This window comes from Macadamia integrifolia, chromosome 1 (assembly GCF_013358625.1).
Source record: "Macadamia integrifolia cultivar HAES 741 chromosome 1, SCU_Mint_v3, whole genome shotgun sequence".
NCBI lineage: Eukaryota > Viridiplantae > Streptophyta > Magnoliopsida > Proteales > Proteaceae > Macadamia > Macadamia integrifolia.
The window spans coordinates 33,938,568-33,954,458 of NC_056557.1; the positions used below are offsets into that span (position 1 = coordinate 33,938,568).

General features: G+C 36.1%; 1 non-coding gene across 1 annotated transcript; it reads left to right on the forward strand.

Moving 5' to 3' along the window:
* The first annotated feature begins 565 nt into the window (after positions 1-565).
* LOC122086652 lies at positions 566-673 on the forward strand. Its single transcript, XR_006142508.1, has one exon. It is a non-coding gene; the product is annotated as a small nucleolar RNA R71 (small nucleolar RNA).
* The last annotated feature ends 15,218 nt before the right edge of the window (positions 674-15,891 follow it).

Genomic DNA, 15,891 nt, shown 5'->3' on the forward strand with positions numbered 1-15,891 from the left:
AGGAAAAGTATTTTGGGAAAAAGATTATTGTGCAAAGGGAGGCCTTTGGGGTCCAGGTTGACCTTGATTATAGAAATTCGAAGGTCCTGCTTGGGTGCCCTGATTCCAAGAGAAATTTGGGTGATTTCTCCATCCTGGATTGTAGGTGTTACTATATAGATTATTCTGGTATAAGGCATTAACACTATCATTAGAAGTGCCCCCAGAGGTGTTGGGGCATTCTTCCATGACATGTCCAGGGGATTGGCACCAAGCACAAATCTTAACCAAATTGACTGATGATGGCTCTCTTGGAATAATAGCCTCAATCCTCTTGATTAGGCTATCCAAATGGGCTTCCTTGGCTACTATCCCATCCACAAAATATCCTTTTTCTTCTATGATTCTTTCACTCTCTTGGGTTGATTCCCACTCACGGGTTTTGTCAGTTAAGTCAAGTAAGAATTCCCATGCATTTCCTTCATCTGTAAAGGATGTGAATCCCTCAGGACACATAGATTCTATCATTTGTTTAGTTGGATAATCAATACCCTCATAAATTATTTGACATAAATGCCATAGGTCTAGGCCATGGTGAGGGGCATTCTTAGAGTAGATCCTTGAATCTCTCCATAAGTTTGGAAAATGACTCACTAGACTTTTGCCTAAACTGAAGGATATCACTTCTAAGCTTATTAGTCTCGTGAGTTGAGAAAAACTTCTTAAGGAAGACAACTGTGGACTATTCCCATGAAGTTATGGAATTTGTGGGTAATCCATACAACCACTTCTTAGCCTAGTCTTTCAATGCAAAAGTGATAAACCTAAGCTTAACAGCATCATCAGAAAGCTGTTGGATCTTAATTAGAACACATACCTCTTTAAATTCCCTTAGAAATAGGTATGCATCCTCAGAGGTCAACTCATGGAAGTGGGGCAACATAGTGATGTATTGAGATTTGAGTTTAAAATTATTGCCCTAGGCTTGTGGTAGAACTATACAGGAAGGTTGGGCTGTTCTAGCAGGGTAGAACCTATCTTTCAGAGATTTAGGTGAAGGGTTTTGCTGTTGGTCTCCCATATTGAAGGGTTTTAAAGAGAGCAAACGTATAGGGTCACTACTTGTTGGATCTCTTCTTTCTAACCGATTCTTAGTATTACGTACCCACTTAACACTCATGCAACAGAAAACGACCTACAACTAAAGTAAGACATGCACAAAAGAATGGATAGCAAAACTTTTTTTTTTTTATGATTTTTTGATTTTTTTGATTTTTGGGAGCTTACCGGCAGGGATCTGGGGTTGCTCAGGTCAATTCCTGAGGTACTGCTATAGGGCGAAACCTGTCTTTATCATACTGTGAGGCATGGCGACCTCCACTGATACAACTATTATTGCAAGTTGTTCTTCTCAGAAATTCAATAAAAGAAAAGCAAAAATATAAAACAAAGCAAACAAAACACTTTGATTTACCAAAAGAAAGTGAAAAATAACATGGAACTGTCTCCCCGGCAACGGTGCCAAAAATTTATTTGGGATTTAAAATGTAACCGCAAGCGTACGGATCAGTGTAGCTATGGGTCAAACACAGGAAGAGCAGCCACTTTATTTTTTTATCTCTTTTAATAATGCAAAAGTGAACCGATTAATAGTTGTGATCTAATTCTAATTACCGTCCTAAACATATGTATCTAAAATAACATCCTAACCATTCGTCATCTAAGAATTTAAAGACGCAAGCCACGCAATTAAAATTAAATAAATAAATAACTGAAAATAAACAACCCACGCAATTAAAAAAAATAATAAATAAAGGAAAAAATGCTGAAATAAAAATAAAATAAAAGAAAGGGGATAAAGCTAGAGAGAGACTCACAAGTAGGTTTCTCTACTTAGCCCGAGGGATGCATCATAATATGAGCTTCCCTACTTGACCAGAGAGTCACTCTTACAAGGGTTACTCTACTTGGCTTTAGGGAAAGGGAGAATTAAAATAAAAGCAATAAATTGATGGTTCTATGGCTAGGAGGGGCAAAGCCAACACATACACTAGCCATGAACCTTGGGGGAGAGGGATAGCAATAATGTAACGACTGAAAATAAAAATCCTAAATTAAGAAAAAAAGGGTAGTCAGAAGAGGGAATGAGAGGGGGGAGAGAAGATTACTGAAGGAGCCTACTTACTTGAATCAATGCTTGAACTTGAAAAAAAAAATTGCTCCACGGCTCGTGATCTTGTCACCTAGATCTAAGCCTAGAACTATAACTTAAAAAATTACAACTCAATTGCATAAATCATAAACATAAAAGGGTTGAATAAAAATAAAAGAGTGCTTGCATTAATTGAAATAAAAAAAAAAGCTATTACAAAAGTGATTGAAGAAAAGATAAAGAAGAACTAAAACTAAAGAGAGAGCAAGAGAAAGAGAGAGCAACTAAAAAAAACTAGAAGAAGAATGAATTGTCTCCCCTCCTCTTACATGAGTTGTATTTATAGGGAATGGGGAGGTAGGGTAACAAATTTCTCTTTCCTAAAAGAGAGAAACCCACAATTGGTTGTGAGATCTTTTGAGACCAAAAGTGCTAAGGTGGAGGAGAGAGAAGAGAGAAATAAATTTTGAGAAATTTCCTATAATTTGTTTGCTTATTTTCTTTCCTTTTTTTTTTTCTAATTTATTTCTCTTCCTTTTCTCCCTCCAAGGAATGATTTTCTTCTTGCTTTATGTGATTTGGACAATCTTTTGGTGGGTGATGATGTGGAGGAGAGAGAAGATTTGGACAATCTTTATTTCTCCCCTTTTTTTCTCTTTCCTTTTTTTTTTCTTCTCTTCTCCACGATTTTCTTTGCTTCTAATTTGATGTGGAAATCCCCTCCATGACCTTAGTGCTTTAAGTGAATGAAAAACAGGAAATCTTCAACAAATTCTCTAAAAAAAACAACCATGAGATTCGAACTTGAGACCTCTTGATGAGCAAGGGAATTTTGTACACTATAGCTGACCAACTACGCTAGGTAGTTGTTGTTACCAAAAAAAAATCTTCAATCACTTAAGGATGTAGTCCATCGATCCTTGTTGGCATTTGGAGTATTCCTTGTACCTCTGAGACAATTGCAAACGGGCTGGTTTTGCATCTCGGTTCAGTTCTGATCCATTATTCTTTTTCTGGCCTGAAAAGAATAATCATTTGTACGGGTGACCAAACGAATGTGTACTTTTCATTGAACACGTCCATCTTGCTCAGAATTTCATCCTCTTCGCAACCATAGAAAGAAATAGGACCTCTTTATGTGTAAAATTGAAGATATAGCGCCCGATAATCCTTAAGGCATTGAAAATATAAAACCTGCAAAAAGAGAGTAAAACCCAAGGTAGCTCCATTCTAAATATGTAAAATGCATGTTTTACTACCCTAGATTTCACACATAAATGTGCTCATCAAGTCCCAGTCGCTAAGATCTTCTGCAGCCTTTCACCCTTGGAACTAATCTTGTGGGGGAGTCCGTGCTTCCAAAACCATGAAGGTGTTAAACTGATTGCTACAGGGACCTTTAGCTTCTATTTATAATAGAATTCCTAAAACCTAATTCATTCCCACAATGGATTGGGCTAAGAGTTTCCTAATCAGAGTGGGTCTATTATTGCTTGGGCCCAATGGATCAATCGGCATCAGTTAAGCCCACATAAAAATCCTAACAATCTCTCACTTGGGCTATATTGATATTGATGTCTTTCCATTGACACCTGCCAAATAATCCCAAGACTAAACACCACTCAAACAAATTTTGATTCAATCAATAATCTCTATTGTTGAACAATAGTAGAAAATACACCTCAATATATAGCATATAACTATCTAATGTTACAAACAATAAAAAATTATCAATCCAAATCGCATGGAAACATATGTATATATAAATATATATATAAGGAATTGATATCATACCTGTGACCACATGAAATATACATTTCCTTATAGGTCCTTTCCTGATCTAAAGATCAACCTACCTTGAAAACCTCACAGGTAGAAAACTTTGATATTAATCAACACTTGGCAAACCACCATTTTCTTGAATTAATATCTTACTTTGGCATACCGCCTATGGACAATTGCCACTTTTATGGATTTAGGTTAAATACCACCATAAATCACAAACTTTGGTAAACCGCCTGTGGTTAATCACCACTACCATGGATTTATGTTAAATACCACCATAAATCACAAACTTTGACAAACCGCCTGTGATAAACCACCACTTCTTTGGACATAGGCTAAATACCATCATACACAAATTCTGACAAAATATCATCAATCGTCAATTACCTTGACTTATCGTCAATTACCTTGATTTATCGTCAATTACTTTGGCTAAGCACTGCCAATAAACCTTAACAAGCACATCCTTTAAACTTTGGCTTTTGCCACCATGATATCTTTGGTTAAATGAGATCATAAAACTCCCACTAACCAAGCATATCAAAAATCTCAATAACACCAATATTAAAAACATGGCTCTTGAGCACTTTGTCGATAAACTTGGATGACATCACCTTTGGGCAAATGTCACATTTACCTTAGGAAACACACAATTGAACTGAATGTACCACTTTGGTGGGTTTCACTCATTCTTATCATATTTTTCACATTAGAGATGAATATATGTACATAAGTGTATGTTTTAATGTGTTTCTTACACAATCAGGGACAACACAAACAAATGAAGCATAAATGTACATAAATAATTTAGAGAACAGAATTTAAGATAAAATCAAATCAAAATTACTCCAAAGTCATTATAAACTTAATAAGGCAATAAAATTGTTCCTATTTCCCTTTAGTTGTGCTTTGTTCAACAACAACACCTGTTTGGGTTCCCTGAGAGCTAAAACCAGATCAAGTAACCCTAAAAATCTCAAGTATGAATCATACACACCAAATAACTGGGTTAGAAAATTTAATATGTACATCTAGTAGATAAACTATACAATAAATGTACATCTAGCAGATAAAATACAAAGAGTTACAACCGTAACTACATTCCTATCATTTGGGCTAAAAATGCACCGGTCCTCTTGTAAATCCAAATTTACTGTGAAAATACAATTACTTTTATCACATGTGGGCTTAGAAACCTCTAAGTTATAGTCATTTTCATACATGTATTTTCTTTAACTTGGGTGATATCACATTTGGGCAAATGTCACCAATTTTGCTACGCTTGAAAAAACTATGAAAGAATAGGATGTGCCACTTTGGTGGATTCCACACAATCCTTTCATAGCTTCCTAGAAATATACTGTGCAGCATAAAATGTGTGGAAACTCACACCCAGTTTAATTCTAACATATTTATCCATCATAGGGTGTTTCAAACAAAACATACAAGTACAAAATGACATGAATATGAATTTACTATATATTTCAGTCATAAATAAATTTTTAATATCATGATAATAATAAATCAATGCAAAATTCAAAATAGTTCTTTTGCATGAAAAATAATATAGTACACTGAATTTATTCTCTCACTAGCAGCCTAGTATACTGACCTTCTACTAGTAACATCCTCCTACTAGCAACCTAGTATACCGAATTTATCCTCCCACTAGTCGAGCCACATAAAACAGCTTAAGATCCATACTTCTATCCTCTCACTTGGTTCGACCAGTCATAAATCAATCCATTTATTGAAGAACACAATTCGTTAAATGTGACATACATATAAACTTGTTCACATAAGCCCAAAAACAAAAGAAACCAAACATTTATCAATTAATGTTCATAAATAGGTTTTCAGAGAACAATAGCAGTGTTTGAGAACTTGGAATTGGATTGATCAAAACCGACACTAATCTAACCTAACCAATCCGAATTGATCCAATTAGAATACAAAAATAACACATTAAACAAACCTATAACCTATGGTCATAGTGATGAAACCTTCATCCACCCTATTGCCATTGATCAACTGTCCAATACATTTTAGGGCAAAAATCTTTGCTTTAAAAGCATAATACCAAACTATTGATTTGGTTTTCCTAGTATAGAAAACTAGGTCTTTGAGACATATGTAGACCTCCATATTTTCAAGCCACTTTTAAAGACATTAGCTTAATGGTTCAATTCAAGAAAGAATAATCCATTTGATATTTAATTAATGCATGTAACATCAATAAAAACCAATATTACATCACTAACCATTAAACATAACCAAAGTGTTAACTGAACTACAATCTCAACCTTTGGGTCTGGAATGCACTAGTCCACTCAAAAACTACAATGACCGTGGGAACTCTTCAACTTCAAAAATTACCATCACTTTTAGATGCATAACAACTTCTAGGTTAAGGTTTACCTAGAGTACACATGCATTTATGCTTATCTTTGATAATGTTGCCTTTGTGCAAGCATTACCTAATTCCTGCTAATAATTTTCTATGTCTTTGAATATAAGACAAAACTTTTGAGTTGTAAACCTATTGCAGTAATCTTAGATTTTACCACTTTGGTGGGTTCAATGTCACATTTGGATGAACATTAGCAACCTTGTTACCAATCATTATTTTCTGTATTTTCAAACAAAGAAGACCTTTGATTTGTATTCTATTACAATAAGGTTGAACTTTACCACTTCTGGTAGCTAAAAGTGGGATTGTTAAGCATGAATAAAAAAATATTCATAAACAAAAGTATGAACTATCATTACCAATAACAAAAAAGTTCATATTCTGATATGCAAGTAATGTATGAGTTGATTTTCTTTTATTTCTTCCAATTAATAGGAAAATCATAAAGAACCATAAAACACTCATACTTGTAACTTATACAAAATAAACCATAAAAGTTGACCAAAACTAGGCTCATAATATATCAAAACGAAGAGCATGAAAAACTGGACTCAATGCAAAAAACCAGGGTGAAAAATTCCTCACTGTTTGCCCGTACGAGCCATTTAAAGCATGCTGCCAGAAATTTAATTTTTAACTTTTTTGTTTGAACCAAACCCAATCGAACCAGCCCAAATGGGATGAACCAAACCGGTTCAATCAAGTGGGTCGTGGTTTGACACAAATAGATCAAAAATTCAGGTCCATGGGTCAAATATATGGGTCATTGGTTCGGATCAAAAGCCAATGGTCAAACTTTGACTGGGTTAGTAAACACGACCATTGGGTCTATGAGTTAACCCAATGGGTCGAACCAATCCATTAGATAGTCAACCCAGTCCAACTCGAAAACCCTAATCAAGTTCAAATATTCATATTCATGTCAAAAATAAATTTTATTTAAATTTTACTCTCAACAAAACTTGAACCTTAAACCCATAGGTTAAAAAGAACCCACAAACCAATTCAACACCATATGAGCTTGTGAACAAAAAGCTCAAAGAAAAATAATAGACATTAATAACTATACAATTGTTTTTTTTTTTTTTTGAAAAACAAAAATTATTTTCTCTCTCCTTCGATAGCCGGTTTCCAATGGTGCGTGTCGACGCGTTCAGAGGTTTTCGGTGACTTGTGTATACCATTGCGACTGTCTTCGCGTGCTCTACAACTTTTGTAAAGAAAGTTTTCTCATACGGGACCTATAAGTGAGTAAAATTATGATTTCCATGATTTGAGACCCAAACCCTGTACAAAATCAATTTTACTTTGATTTTTCTTGATTCTAACACTATAAAGCTTGGCTCTGATACCAATTGTTGGGGATCCTTTACCATATTAAACATATAAATAACCCTATTGATATTAGAATACAAGAATCATAAACCAATCATAAAAGATTAACTATGGGTGTAGTCCCTAAATCAAGAACACACAAACATATAGACTTACCCCATACATGATAATCAATGGGAGTAGAAGAATAAATGTGTGTAAGTTTAGAAGTACCATAAGTATTGTTCATATAACTCGCTCCCATGTGCTTGAAGATTAGTCTCATGACGATTGTAACTAAGAACTACACAATGGAGTCCCAGCCGCTAAGATTTTCTGCAGCCTTTCACCCTTGGAACTAATCCTGTGGGGGAGTCCATGCTTCCAAAACTATGAAAGTGTTAAAGTGACGGCTGTAGGGACCTTTAGCTTATATTTATAATAGAATCCCTAAAACCCTAATTCATTCCCACAATGGATTGGGCTAGGAGTTTCCTAATCAGAGTGGGTCTATTATTGCTTGGGCCCAATGGATCAATCGGTTTCAGTTAAGTCCACATAAAAATCCTAACAGGGTGACCAAGAGATGAAGAGTTACTACTATTCTTAGGTTTTGATTGATGTTCATAAATCCTTCCATTTTTCTATTCACAATTATGCAGAGATGGTTGATGGGTTTGTGCTTTGTGGTTTCAAGTCTTTTGACTGTTGATGAAGTGGTGTGTATAAGAGAAGATATATATAGAGCAGAATCTTAAATATTGCTGGAGAGAGAGAGAGAGAGAGAGAGAGAGAGAGAGAGCCCTAAAACTGAAATCTTAAAAAAGAATATGGCTTTTCCTAGTAATGGAAGGTGTTTAGCCGTTTACCAAAAATAGGAGAGAGAAAATGGTTTAAAGTGGGGTGGCCTACATCATGCAAGGAGGCCAGATCAGACCCATCATCGACGGTGGCTCAATGTACTTGCTTTGATGGCTTAAAGTGAGGTAGCCTCTTATGACTTTTATACATAATCGTCGAGTCATCCACAATGGAAGTAGAACTATATCAATAAGAAGAAATAGGAGAGAGACACAAAATCCTTTTCACATGTATGATTAAAGGGTTAGTATCGATTAGATCGGAATGGTACTAGCCTTGACTGATTTCAGATCTTAACTTCACATGTATGATTCAAGGGTAAAATCATAATAAAAACTGATTTAAAAAAAGAAGAAGAAGAATGTAGTCTATTCTGGAATGATATCAGAATGGTATCAACCTTGACCGATACCATGAATATTCCCGAGTTTTAGAACCTTAGTCAATAGTGCATTTTATTGTTTTAACTCGTGATCCAAAAACTGCTTGAGCATTCTCCCCATATGGAGAGTTGATCGAGACTCTCAATTAGTTGTTTGTCATGTCCTCTTCCACCCATTTAAGTTAGGCTCATATTCACCCAAGGATTTAAAACATGGATGAAAATTGGATCGGTTCCAAAAAAAACCTTAGAATTAACCTTCAAATCTAAAATCTCAAATTTTAAGATTTTGGAGTAAAAATCAACTACATCAAATTGGTAGTGATCAAAACCAAGACTGATCCAATTCCATGCAATTTTTAACAATAGTGTAGTATGGACCTGGATCCTCTCCAGTGCGTCCAACGTGTATCAGATGGCTAACATGCATCCCAAGTGCATCTTAGCCGTCAGATATGTGTTAGAAGCACTACATGCTGAAGTGTTGGAGAGGATCTCGTTCCATGTAGTCACATCGTGGATGAATAGTTATACACATGCATAAACTGGGCCACCCATTAAGTAGGACTAATCACCAATTGGGACTTTGCAGAAGGCACCAACCTAGTGTCCTGTTTTTGTTTTTTGTTTTTCACAAATATCCTTCTAAATACTCTTAATGAAAACATAGAAAGATATTTATGGAAGAAAAAAGACACATGTTGTGAAACCATACATGAACATACATGAAGGGTGACTGGGGTTGCAATATGGAGGGAGAAAAGAGCTTTGAATACCTTTTGGTATGTTTCAGATTTGTGGATTCATTAAGTTCTTCAGCAGTAATTAGGATTTAAGAGAGTAGTTGTTGCCTTCGTGCTTCACTTTGATTTTGAATCTTAAGTTACTTTGTAAGATAATAGAGATAAAAAGTCCACTTTACTTGGTGTCCATTTTGAAAAAAAAAAAAATATATATATATATATATATATCATATACATACTTTCACATGTATGACAAGTAAACATTATAGGCCATTTGCTAATCCCGGATTTTACCAACAATTAAAGCGGACATAATGACTCTTGCAAAGATAAATCCATCAACATTAGAAGAAGGACCGAGTTTTTCCAACCCTATTCACCAGGAGCATCGGTACCATTGGATTATACCAAAGGGAGGATATGTTTTGTAACCAAGAAAAGAAAATAGTACAAAAGACATAATAAGACAAGAAAGAATGATTACACAATGATTTTTTATGTTTACCAAATGTAGCCTAAAAGTCCAATCTTAGGGTCATTTCACCAATGAATCTTGTCTGAGATATATAGTGTACGTATTGGGTGATCCACATGTATTCAGGATATAAGCAAAGCCCGTCCAATGTGTTATATGGTTTGAAGTGAAAAAAGTTGGATTTTACTTGAGGCCGGATGAGGTTCACGTACAAGATTGTCAAGTCCAGGCATTTAGAATCCACTAAATACAAAAAGAGAAAAAGTGGATTCTAAATACCAGGATGAGGAGCGTATGAAAAAATATCGTAGCTGAACTTGATCTAGTCTCATGTTACTTCTCTATCACTCACTATACTTACCCCAAAAATCTAACAGACTTCCTTTCCATTATCTATTATTGGTGAAGCTCTCTGAATTAATTCTAAGATGCTTGAAAAATATCTAAAGATTTCTTACAAATAGTCATCTCATCAGATAACAAGGATTTGATTTGTTTATCATCAAGATATATCCAGGATGACTCCTCTCATCATCAGATTGAGAGTGGAGAATATCTAGCATTTGCTGTCAATTTAGCTGATTCTTTGTCTGGGAGACTTCTGTATGACAGTTTGGCAAGACTGAATTAGTTTCACATATGAGAACAATCTCGTACGTCCTTGGTCTGTGGATTTGAAATCCAATTTCTCTCTCTTCATTTAATAAATTCTAAATCTACGGACCAGAAACATACAAGACTGTTCTCGTATGTGAACCTGAACTAAGTTCCAGTTTGGCCTCTTTCTGATCCTTCCATGGAGTTCTTGCCCCGCACACCCCCCACATCCACACCCACACCCACACCCAAACCACCCAAAAAAATATATATTGGAAACTTCTTCTTTATAACATTTTCAAAATCTAACCCAATATCAATTACAACACTTTATTAATTAATATATAAGGCATTACTGGGTGCTAGCTGATCTTTAAGCACAATTGGTACAGCCGCAAGCTTTGGGACTAAAGCCACAGGTACCGAAAGGCTTGCTAGGGATGTCGTTGCATTTGAGTTGGAAGAAGCAGGGCATGTTGGTGCAGGTACTGGGAGGCCCACCTTGCTTGCAACAATTGCAGGTGGAGTATACCTAAGCCGGTGATCCACCAACCAGCCTTCGACCAAGTTCTCCTCCATTGCCGCTGCTGCCATATGAGTAGAAGGGATGATAGCTAGTTGTGTCAGCCAGTACTAGTATTCCTTCTTCTTCTGTTCCTCCTCCTCCTATACAAGACCCAAAATGCAGGTGGGTGACAAAGAGAAGAAGAAGAGTTACTACTTTCATTAATCCTTCCATTCTACTATTCAGAATTATGCAGAGATGGATGATGGTTTGTTGTGCTTTATGGTTTCTACTTCTAGTCTTTGAACTTTCGAGTGCTGTGAAGATGTGTGTATAAGGGGAGATTTATATAGAGTAGAATCCTCTTCAACTGAAAAAAAAAAAAAAGAAAAAAAAGTGGACGTAGGTTGTTGAAATTGAACCACTCTAAAACCTTGCTGGAGAGAGAGAGAGAGAGAGAGAGAGAGAGAGAGAACTCTGAAACTGAAATCTTCCTTAAAAAAAAGAATATGGTTTTTCTAGTAATGGTGGGTGTTTAGCCGTTTACCCAAAATAGGAGAGAGAAATTGGGTTAAAATGGGACGATCTACATAATGCAAGAAGCTCATCATCTACTGTTAAAATTTCCATGTTAAAATCAATTGGCTTAAAGTGCATGACTTCTTATAGCTACATAATCATTGAGTCACCTACTATGTGAATAAGGAAAAATAGGAGAGAGAGAGACACAACCCTCACAAGTAGCTCAGAGGATTTTAATCCAAGAAAAAAAAAATAAAAAGACAACTTAGAGGACCTACTAATTGGGCATGAATTCTCTCCAACACTGAACCCGATGGGGTTGGAGGGTTCAACTTGCTGGAGAGGATAATTCCCATTGACAATCTATTTGTTAAGAAAAAGTTTTAAAAGCCATGTCTAATGGAAGAATATATTCATATTTTCACTTAGACACAATTCTTATCTTCAGAGAGCTCTCTCTCTCTGTCTCTCTGTCTCTCTCTCTATCTCTCTGTGAGTCCACAATGGATCTCTAAGACCAATCTCAATAAGCCTCGTTTAAGGGGTTTTGGATCCACTCCGCACGTGATGACTGGCAGAGGATCCCATCATCCATGGGTTCTAAGCCAATCAATATCATAGTTATTAGAAAAGGGGAGAATAGATCCACTGCTCGTACGATCATCTGATCATACATGTGTGGATCCAACACCTGTCCTTTTAGCTTTCATATATAACCCTCTTCACCCTTGTAATGGTAAAAAGTGAGACAAGTGTTGGATCTTCAAATGTACAACTAGGTGATCGTACGTGCAGTGGATCTCAAAAAGTGGAAGGGAACGATCAGTATTGGTAGGATCAGAATGGTATCCATTTTGATTGATCCGTGATCCTAATCTTTTTGGTCTTGTTTCACATGTATGGTTCAAGGGTAAAATTATAATAAAACTGATTTTTTTTTTAAATGGGGGTAGATCTGTCTGATTCAGTCTATTCTTGAATGGTATCGAAATGGTTTCAATCTTGACCACTCTCGAGATTTAGAACCTTGGTCAATAGGAATGCATTAATTGCTCTAACTCCTGATTCAAATATTGCTTGACCATTGAGATCCAAGAGGGTTACTACTCTCCCCCCATGGAGAGTTGATCCGGATTCTCGTTTAGTCGTTTGTTCTATGGAAAGATACCTTAGAATTGGCCCTCAAATCTAAAAACTCAAATTTTAAGATTTTGGAGTAAAAATCGATTATTTCAAATTGGTATTGATCAAAACCAAGACTGATCCAATTCCAATTTTTTAAATAGTGCAGTATGGACCTGGATCCTCTTCAGTGCATCCGACGTTTATCAAATGGTTGGCATGCACCCCAAGTGCATCCTAACCGTTAGATGTGTGTTGGGAGCACTTACATTCTAGAGTGTTGGAGAAGATCTCGTTCCATTCAGTCACAACGTGGATGAACAATTATACACATGCATAAACTGGCCACCCATTAAATATGACTAATCAACAATTGGGATTTTGCGGAAGGTGCCAAACCTTCACAAATACCCTTCTAAACACTCTTAATTGAAATATGGAGTGATATTTATAGAAGCTACATGACACATGTTGTGAAACCATACATGAACATATGTGAAGCCTTCACATATAAGGAGCTGATCCAGGGATTTTTACATAAGGTGCCAGCTAGTGTACTTATATGGTGGGCCGGGTGATTGGGATTTCATTTGGAGGGAGAAAAGAGCTCTGGATACCTTAGTATGTTTCGGATTTGTGGATTCATTAAGGTCTTCAGCAGTAATTAGGATTTAAGAGAGTAGTCGTTGCCTTCTTGCTTCACTTTGATTTTGAATCTTAAGTTACTCCTTAAGATAGAGATGAAAGGTCTACTTTACTTTGTGTCCTTTAAATATTTATATTTATATACATACACACACACGTTCACATGTATGACAAGTAAAAATTATAGGCCATTTGCTAATTCCGGCTTTTGCAAAGGCAAATCCATCAACATTAGAAGGATCGGGTTTCTCTTACCCAATTCACCATGAGCATCGGCACCATTGGATTACCACCGGAAGGGTAGTTTCAACTTTAAAATCTAATCATAGGGTCACTTCACTAGTGAAGAAGGAACTCTTTCTTTTCATAGGACTCCAATGCCAAAGAATCTTGTTTGAGATATATAGTGTATTGCGTGATCCTCATGTATTTCGGATATAAGCAAAGCCCTTCCAATATGTTATATGGTTTGAAGTGAAAAAACATTTGGATTTTACTTGAGACCGGATGAGGTTCACATACAAGATTGTCAGGTCCAGACATTTAGAATCCATTAAATACAAAAAGAAAAAAAGTGGTTTCTAAATACCAGGATTAGGAGCATACAAAAACAATATCATATTTGAACCTGATCTAATCTTTTTTTTTTTTTTTATAGGTCGGGAGGAAAGTAGGTAATAGCCAGGTGACTCGAACTCGAGACCTCTTAGTGAGCATGAGATTTTTGCACACCACAGCTCACCAACTACGCTTGATAGTTGTTGTTAATATGGTCTCATTTTACTTCTCTATCACTCACTATACTTGCCCCAAAAAATAAATCTAACAGACTTCCTTTCCATTATCAATTAATGGTAAAGCTCTTTGAATTCATTCTAGGATGCTTGAGTAATATCTAAAGATTTCTTACAATTAGTCATCGAGTCAGATAACAAGGATGTGATTTGCTTATCATCAAGATATATCCAAGACGACTCCTCTCATCATCAGATTGAGAGTGGAGAATATCTAGCATTTACTGTCAATTTAGCTGATTCTTTGTCTAGGAGACTTTTGTACGATAGTTTAGTGTGACCAGATCAGACTCATGTATGAGAACAATCTTGTACGTCCTTGGTCTGTGAATTTGAAATCTACTTTCTCTTTCTTCATTTAATAAATTCTAAATCCATGGACCAATAATATACAAGATTGTTCTCACATGTAAACCTGATCTGAATTCCAGTTTGCCCTCTTTCTGATCCATCCATGGAGTACTTGGTGGCTCCATGCGTGAATAAGTTTTCTTCAAAACCTCCCCCCAGCCCAAAACCACCAATATATATATATATATATATATATTGGAAACTTCTTCTTTATAATATTTTCAAAAATTAACCCAATATCAATTATGACACTTTATTATTAATATATAAGGCATAAGGCATTCTTGGGTGTTAGCTGATTTTTAAGCACAATTGGTACAGCCGCAAGCCTTGAGACGGAAGCCACAAGTACCATAAGGCTTGCCAGGGATGTCGTTGCATTTGAGTTGGAAGCAGCAGGGCATGTTGGTGCAGGTACTGGGAGGCCCACCTTGCTTGCAACAATTGCAGGTGGAGCATACCTGAGCCGGTGGTCCACCGGCCAGCCTTCGACCAGGTTCTCCTCCATTGCCGCTGTTGCCATTGGAGTAGAAGTCATGATAGCTGGTCATGTCGGCCGGTACTAGTATTCCTCCTTCTTCTGTTCCTCCTCCTCCTATACAAGACCCAAAATGCAGATGGGCGACAAAGAGAAGAAGAAGAGTTACTACTTTCATTAATCCTTCCATTCTACTATTTAGAATTATGCAGAGATGGAGGATGGGTTTGTCGTGCTTTATGGTTTCTACTTCTAGTCTTTGAACTTTTGAGTGCTATGAATATGTGTGTATAAGGGGAGATTTATATAGAGCAGAATCCTCTTCAACCGAAAAAAAAAGAAAAAACAGTGGACGTTGGTTGTTAAAATCAAACCACTCTAAAACCTTGCTAGAGAGAAAGAGAGAGAGAGCACTCTGAAATAGAAATATTCCTTAAAAACAGAATATGGTTTTTCCAGTAACGGTGGGTGTTTAGCTGTTATCAGTCCACGTAGGATTCCTATCGGAAATCTTGCGGATCTCTCTTACCTTATACACTCGGATTCATATCCTCCTTATTACCTTGTATATTAAGATCTCTTACCTTATACACTTAGATTCATATCCTCCTCATTACCTTGTATACTAGGATTCTTATCCTAGACTTCCTTCTATAACAAAATCCATATCAGATGTGATAGGCAAGTCAAAGATTCATATCACATATGAATGGTAACTCTTGTGTATTTAAACCATCTTTCATCAATGGAATAAACACAACTAAGAAACCCTAAAT